Source organism: Periophthalmus magnuspinnatus, chromosome 24 (genome assembly GCF_009829125.3).
Source record: "Periophthalmus magnuspinnatus isolate fPerMag1 chromosome 24, fPerMag1.2.pri, whole genome shotgun sequence".
Taxonomy (NCBI): Eukaryota; Metazoa; Chordata; class Actinopteri; order Gobiiformes; family Gobiidae; genus Periophthalmus; species Periophthalmus magnuspinnatus.
The window spans coordinates 26,154,390-26,163,170 of record NC_047149.1 but is presented as its reverse complement, the minus strand read 5'-3'; positions in this window follow the sequence as shown (position 1 = coordinate 26,163,170).

Below are 8,781 nucleotides of genomic sequence, written 5' to 3'. Positions count from 1 at the left end.
GCGTTGCTAAGCGCCTGCTCCCTGCTAAACCAGTGGTGAGAAGCAGCGTTACCTTCAACAGCCTCGCTCCAGATTGGCTCTACAGTTGCTATGATACTCACAGTCAGAATTCCAAATATGGAAATTAGCCGCTATAACCGCTAGCCTCGATGAGCTTCATTCGACTGGAGATGATCCACATGTGTAAATTAAACAAAACACAACTCCAGGTCTGTCTGTGATGAGGAAAAACATTATAACACATCAGAAAATGGTGTAACACGGGCGCTTTAAGTAACACAATGGCGCACTTCACCCATCACGGGCTCTGACACACGCTAATAAAACAGATAACACCTCAGGCTAAATGTCGGATGCTAGTACAGTGTCGTTGCCTCACCCAGACGTCAACAGTTTCTCAATCTGTGGTTACAAGTCTCTAAGCCAATGGTAAAAGGCTTTGGGGTTTTGTGCTGACTCACCCACAAAACTTCAACAACAACATTCATATATTTTACGCGACGTTAGCAAACACAATGGATTCTACTGATCTGATAAAACGCCTCAATAAACCACCATGTTTACACTTTATATTTACATTTGAGAGAAGTAAAAATGTGTTAAGGAACTTGTATTTTTAGCACAGACTGTGTAAAGAAGTGACGTCACCCACAGCGTTCAAATCCAAGTGAAGCTCATCGATGCTAACAGTTATAGCGGCTAATTTGGAGCAGAGTTCCATATTTGGATTTCCCACCACAAGTATCATAGCGACCAAAGAGCCAATCAGGAGCAAGGCTGTTGAAGATAACGCCCTTTTTTTGCCGGCACTGCTGGTTTAACAGGGAGCGAGCGCTTAGCGACACTGTCAATCAAACCCGTTGCTAACACTAGCGGGAAATAAAAGCGGAAACGAAAATAAAAACCCCAGGATCATGTAGAGCGGGTTAATACGAGCGTTTAAGACCAAAATGACGAGTCTGACAGCAGCAGGTGCAGAGAGAGGACACGGTTTTTCAATAAAAAGTGAATGAGAGCAGGAAGTGCGCCCATGACCACTTCCTGTTTATAACGCGGCGGTGGCTAGCAGGTTAGCTATGTCTGTGATTCATAATAGTATAATTGGATTGGGTTGTTCTATCTGCTTTAGATTTGTTTAACTCTTTTACTATTTAACTCAGTAGGCTGTATTATTTCTTATAAAGGTCTGGTCTCCATGGAGATGTTATTGCTTTGACGGTAATATTCCGCAGTATGGCATTGGGCTAATCTGTCGCGTTTATTCCATTATCTGTGTTTTCATTGCTCGAAATGAACCCTTGAACATCATTTGGTTTTACTATGAGCAGGATCGCCTCTCCGCAGATCTAACACATTACTTGACTTGGCGGCGTCACTCGGTTTCCTTCATGAAGCGACGTGTTTAATGTCACACTGTGGAACATTTCTAGGCGACTAAATAACATTAATAAGTCATTTAATTGTTATTGAAGATTCAGACAGTTTGCAGGTTTCATTTTCCTGTTTATGTAACATTTTGGTCGCTGTTTTTAATTGAAAAAGGTAAATTATTCTTGTTTGAATTGTTAATCGCTACGGTAACGGTCTGAACCCCCTGGATGTGTGAAGTATTTCCTCTTGTGGATGAGTCACGTTTGATGAGTCTCGATGTGAAACTGTTGGTGATGGAAACTTGTGCTTCTGTGAAAGAGGAAGTGAAAGTGTGAGGCGTGAATGGGCTTTTTCAGAGTCAGAACTCACACAATCTTTGCTCCTCCTCTTTTCTCCTCTCCACTGCTTCCCTCTGCACCCCCTCCTCTCTTCTTCTCTTCTCCTTTCTCCTCTGCTCTCCTCCTCCTCTCCTTTGCGTCTTCTCTCCTCTTTTCTCTTCCTCCTCTCCTCTTTCCTCTCCTCCTGTCTCCTCACCCGTCTTCTTCTCTCCCCTCACCTCCTCGTCTCTCCTCTTCTCCTCCTCTCCTCCTTTCCTCTTCCTCTCCCCTCTCCTCCACTTCTCCCCTCCTCTGTCCTATCCTTCTCTCCTTTCTCCTCTATGCTCTCTCCTCCTCCTTTCCTCTCTCCTCTCCTCTCTCCTGCTCCTCCCTTCTCCTCTTCCTCTCCTCCTCTCCTCTCTCCTCCTCCTCTCTTCCTCCTCCTCCTCTCCCCCTCTCCTCCTCCTCCTTTCCTCTCTCCTCTCCTCCTCTTCGTCTCTCCTCCTCCCCTCTCCTCCTCTCTCCTCCTTCCCTCTCCTCTTCCTCTCCTCCTCTTCTCTCCCCTCATCCTCTCTTCCTTCCCATCTCCCCCTCTCCTCCTCCTCTCCTCCTCCTCTCTCCTTCTCTCTCCTTCTCTCCCCTCACCTCCTCGTCTCGTCTCTTCTCCTCCTCCTCCTTCTCTCTCCTTCTCTCCCCTCACCTCCTCGTCTCTTCTCCTCCTCCTCCTCCTCCTTCTCTCTCTTTCTCTCCCCTCACTTCTTCCTCTCTCCTCCTCCTCCTCTCACCTCCTCCTCCTCGTCTCTCCTCCTCTCCTCCTCCTCCTCTCCTCTCTCCCCCTCTCCTCCTCCTCTCCTCGTCTCTCCCCCTCTCCTCTCTCCTCCTCCTCTCCTCCTCCTCCTCTCTCCCCCTCTCCTCCTCTCCTCCTCCTCTCTTCTCTTCTCTCTGCTCTTGTCCCTGTGTCTGACTCAGAGTCTGAATTAGTGATGAAATCTCAGGTTACAGACGTGATTGTGGTAAACGACACTAAAGCCGCCGTGAGGAGGAGGTCAGAGCGTTTCAGCTGAAGGAGCCTGCGTTTCAGCTGAAGGAGCCAAAAAGACACAAACAGAGACTGAAGTCACACAACTGGTTCATTAAAGGGCCCATTTCTGATCTGGTCTAATGTCGTTTCGTCACACACAGACCTGGAGTTGTGTTTTTTTGTTTCATTCTCACATGTTTAACACACAAACCTGCAGATTTAGGCTGAGTTCTTCTCTCAAACTGAAAAAACACTGTGTTCCACCTTGTGATGTCATCATGTGGTGATACAGGAAGTGATCATGGGGCACTTCCTGCTCCATCGACTCTGGCTCCAGTTCACTTTTTAATGAAAAACTGTGTCCTCTCTCTGTCTCTGCTGCTTCAGACTCATTTTGGTCTTAAATGTTCGTATTAACCCTCTACATGATCCTTTTTATTTCACTATTGTGTCTGTAAATCTAAATATGAACATTAATGTGTCTTTACCTTCGTGTTAAGGTTTGCAACGCGTCCGTGGACTGTATAAAGAACATAAAGAGTCTATGGAAGCGCCTGGTTAAACTGTTACTTTTCTTATCAATGATTAAACAAATGTAGGAACGAAAATGAAATGGCAGCACATTTTTATCGAAACATCCTCTGACAGGAAAGAGCTGACACAGAGCTGACCCGACCTGCTTTTGCACTTTGCTCTGAAAACATATATAAAAAATACAAGAATCCTGAGATACATGGTCCATTTTAAGAGCGGGAGCTACATTCTTGAAACGGTCGGCTAACTCGATGACATCATGGTGAGAAAACAGTGATGTCATGAGTAAGTGTCATCCAAAATAAAAAATGATTAAGGTTGAGCCCGAGCCAATTAAAGGGGAGGTCAGTGCGTCGTGAGGAGCCTGTTTTCATTTAAGTTTTCATAAGCGACGGCCAAAAAGATGCTAACTCTGTCCTCTAATGTTTCCTCATGACAAACAGACCTGGAGTTGTGTTTTGTTTCATTCTCACATGTTTAACACACAAACTCTGCAGATTTAGGCTGAGTTTTTCTCTCAAACTGAAAAAAAACACTCTGTTCCACCTTGTGATGTCATCATGTGGTGATACAGGAAGTGCTCCACTGTGTTTTTAAACTCCACACACCTTCATTTATAGAATTATTTGGATCATTTCAGCTCTGAAATTGCCCGTCTCTACTGAATTAAAGGTAAAAAAAAAAGGAGCTGTTAACTGAAAAACTACCACTTGATGACATCACAAGGTGGAACAGAGCGTTTTAACGTTTGGTTTAAGTGTTTTTATCAGATTTTTACCGCCTTAAAAACATGAAAAACTAGTTCATTTTAAACAGTTTGTGGTCCAGAGTTATTCCTCACTGACCTTATTCAGAACATCCTCATTACTCACCACGATGAGTTTATAAGCTCTTTCCACAACTCTCAGACACTGACCACAACTAGCATGCTAAGGGCGCAGTTCCTGATTAAAACGCTTTCTAATTAGATGCAGTTTGAGCAAAAACACTGAACTAAAACACATGCAAAATAGATGATGGCGATAGCAACAATATCACCATGGAGACGGGCGGCTATAACAGACCCTCCACTAGAAAAGTTACATAGTGCGTCTTTAACATAGGGCTATGGTGTTTTGACTCAGTGACGTTAACTTTTTAGAATAAAACGCACATTGAACAGTACTTTTATGACTATTTTAAAGTATTTTGAAGTATCTTGGCTTTTGTTCAAGTAAAGTTAAGTAAGAAAAATAAAACAACAAACACAAAACACAAAACACGTCCAAACGAATCGTGAACCGCAGTTTGGCTATTTCAGATATTTCTCATTTTTGCAGGGAGGATGTCACACTTCTACGCCCGGCGAGTCACCGTCACATGGATGACATCACCGAAACAAACATGCTTGTATTTTTGCTTATTTTTTAGCCACAAAGTTTCACACTGGTGCTTTAATAAACTATTGATTCAAACCTCGTTCAGGTTTAAAAGTTTTATATTACACAAAACTGACTCCTGTGAGATTAAAGTCATGTTCTAATGTTGTTTCCTCCTCAAAAACAGGCCTGGAGTTGTTTTGTTTCATTCACACATGTTTGAGTCACACTTTATTATTAGTCTGTAACATCTCCAAAGCTCAAAACGCTCTGTTCCACCTTGTGATGTCATCAAGTGATATTTTGATTTTGACGTTAACAGCTTCTTTGACCTTTAGTTCAGTAGAAATGGGCAACTCCAGGACTGAAATGATCCAAATGATTCTAGAAATGAAGGTGTGTGGAGTTTAAAAACACAGTGGAGCACTTCCTGGATCACCACATGATGACATCACAAGGTGGAACAGAGTGTTTTTTTCAGTTTGAGAGAAGAACTCAGCCTAAATCTGCAGGGTTTGTGTGTTAAACATGTGAGAATGAAATAAAAAAAACACAACTCCAGGTCTGTTTGTGACGAGGAAACGACATTAGACCAGATCAGAGAAAAGCGTCGTATTGCCCCTTTAATTCTTTTCCGATTCCCAGCGTTCCAGTGGAATGTGGCGGTATCGTCTGAGGCTGTTTGCTCGGAGCTGTTTGCTTTGGGGCTGAGTGGAGTTTGACCTGGTCCAATAGTGAAAGGGCGATGTGTCTCACACAGAAGAGACACACTGAGCACGAGAATCGCACTGAAACAGGCCGTTTAGAAACACTGAAACATAGAAACAAATGTGAAACTGAAGTCAGGCTTTAAAATGGATCGATCCAACAGAGACACAGAGCAGCTCCAAGAATAAAAATAAAAACTAAATGATATTATAGTGACTTAAAAAGTGACGAATAAAGAATATTTACAAAATTTATGTATAATGAGGCTAGCAGTTATAGCGGCTAATGTGGAGCCTGAGTATCATAGCAACCAAAGAGCCAATCAGGAGTGAGGCTGTTGAAGGTAACGACCCTTCCAGCGTTGCTTAGCGCTCGCCCCCTACCAAACCAGCAACGCAAGCGCTTCGCAATGCTGTCAATCAAACCTGTTGCTAACGCTAACAGGAGCGACCTCGGGGAAACGCGGCGCCTGATTTGTCTGTTATTAATGTTCATATCTTGATTTACAGACACAAAAGTGAAATAAAAACCCCAGGATCATGTAGAGGGTTAATACGAACATTTAAGACCAGAATGAGTCTGAAGCAGCAGAGACAGAGAGAGGACACAGTTTTTCAAAAAAACAAAAAATATGCTCAAAATGAAAAATAAATAAATAAATAAAAAATCTAAATAAACTCAAAATAAGAAAAAGAAAACTCAAAATACAAAAAGAAAAATTAAAATAACAAAAAACCTAAAAAAATAATAATAATTAAAAAAAACACAAAATAAACCTCAAAAAACAAAAAATATATAAAAGAAATAAATGTAAAATAACAAAAAAGAAAAAAAAAAAAAAGAAAAAAAAAAAAAAAGAACCCCAGGATCATGTAGAGTGGGTTAATATTTAACATGAACATTTAAGACCAAAATGACGAGCCGGAAGTGTGCACATGATCACTTCCTGTTTAGAACGCGGCGGTGGCTAGCAGGTTAGCTATGCATATTTATATAAACAGAGATAGTCAAATGACGCCATATCTGTGTAATGTGAATTCTGTAGAAGTCTTTGGTTTGATTTGACTCAAAGCACTTCCAGGAATGTTTCACAATATGGAGTTTTTATTGCTCAAAAGTCCCATCCTCACACTGAGCGGGGTCACCTCTCCACAGATCTGACCTGTAACTTGATAACTAGTGATGTCTACCTGTTTGTCTCCATTGGCATCGTTACAGTCGGCGCCGGATACAGTGAAACAGTCAGGCTAAACAATGACATCTCCATGGAGACGAGGACGTGTGACACCTTCCACGAGTAAAGTTACGCACTGTGCCTTTAACCGCCCCACTCTTTCATCGCACGAGGAGTTCTGTCGTTTTTTGTTTCTGTCGTTCTTTGTTTCAGGTTGAAAGTTTCAGTGGAAAAGGGAGAGCGCGGCGAAAGTAGCGTTTAAACAGTGACATCAGCATGAATCAGTCCAGAGTCAGCGGCTCTTTGTCCCAGTGTCAGTGAACACACACACACACCACACACACTTACACACACACACCACACACTTACACACCACACACACGTACACCACACACACACACACACCACACACGTACACACACATACACCACACACACACACACACCACACACACACCCCCACACACACCACACACTTACACACACCACACACACACCCCTACACACACACACACCACACACACACCCCCACACACCACACACACTTCCACACACCACACACACTTCCACACACACACACCACACACTTCCACACACACCCCGACACACACCTACACACACACACACCACACACACACCACACACTTCCACCCCCCCCCCCCCCCCCCCCCACACACACACACACTCCATGCTTCTTGGGGACATTACATTGACTTACATTCATTTCCTGTAGACTGTTCGTAATCGTAACCATAGTCACCACTTGTTGCCTAACCTTAGCCTGACCTCTGACCTTAACCTGACCTCTGACCTTAACCTGACCTCTGACCTTAGGCTATTTTACCCCAGACCTAAACTTAAATCATGTTGATCACAATCGGGATATGATTTTTACATCCATGAATGAGGCCGTCCCCATGATGTGTGTGCGTGAGTGTGTGTACAGATTATAGTCCTCACCACACACACACACACACACCCCCACCCACACACCACACACACAGACACACACACACACACATTACTAAACCCGACTCTGCCTCAGCGTCGCCTGTGGCCTCGTGTCCCCTCTCGCTCGGCTCATCTTTACACTTTCCTGGTGTTTAAATGAGACACATGAGCTGGGTGTGTTTGCGTCTGAAAACACACATCTATAAAGAGTTTTCACTGATCAGAATGTTACTTATTACTGCTTTTGTTGGCGGTTCGAATCCCACACTCGACCTAAAAAAAAGTAGTAGTGGTAGAGCCTTGAAGGAGGAAAAGCACTGTATAAAAATGTGTCTGTTTACCATTTTGTTTGTGTTTAAGAGCAGGTTTAAAGTTCTGTTTTTAGGCCTTTTTGACTCATGGATGATGGAACAATACTTAATTTATTCTGAATACTACATCAAGTTTTATTTAAATTATCGAGTATAAACAAAACAAAGGATTAAAAACAGCTTTGTTTGTTTCACTGCTGTTCTGTGTTTCATATCACTCATGGGAGAAGTGAAAATTCTCACCTGCGTCACCACAAGAGCTGAGTTTTACATCGTTCTCATTGACTCTGTGCAGTTTGAGCCAAAATATATGATCAAATACTGCAGTGTGTTCATCTGATTTTAGAAAATTAACTCTAAAACTCTAAAAAAAAACAACTCAAATTACAAAAACAAAAAACAAAAAAAAAACCTCAAAATGACTAAAAAAAACCCTCAAAATAACTAAAAACAAACAAACAAATAAACCTCAATATAAAAAAAAGAAAAAGATGAAACCTAAAAATAATTGGTACCGGGCCACCGGCCAAGAAATAATTAATTATTTCCGTTGTATTTATTTTCTGAGTCTGAACAATCGTCTATTTTGAAAAATCTTTTATTTTGAAAAATGACCGGATTCTCTCGGTTACATTTCCGTCACTTGAGCGCGACAACTTAACCACTTAGCGTTCCGACGGCCCGCGCGCGCATTGCGTAATTTTACGCAGCAGTTTTGCGTTTTAAACACGACGAAACGGACAAAACAAAGGAAGTACACGACGGAGGACACTGTGGATGTTTGTACAAGTTAAACTAGAGACATCTGGACCCGGAGCGGCTCATGGAGCCGAGTGAAGATCTAATGATGGACTGAGGAGCAGAGGACCTGATGTGCTGATGGACTGGATGCTGTTCCTGATCGGTGAGTGTGGTTTATTCTGCTATTGTGGGTCAAATGTGTATCATGTGTAATCATTAGCATTAGCTAATGCCAATCTGCGCCCCAAAGTGTATAAACGCTCAGCAGACAAACTTACAGTGATTCTGACGCCTGT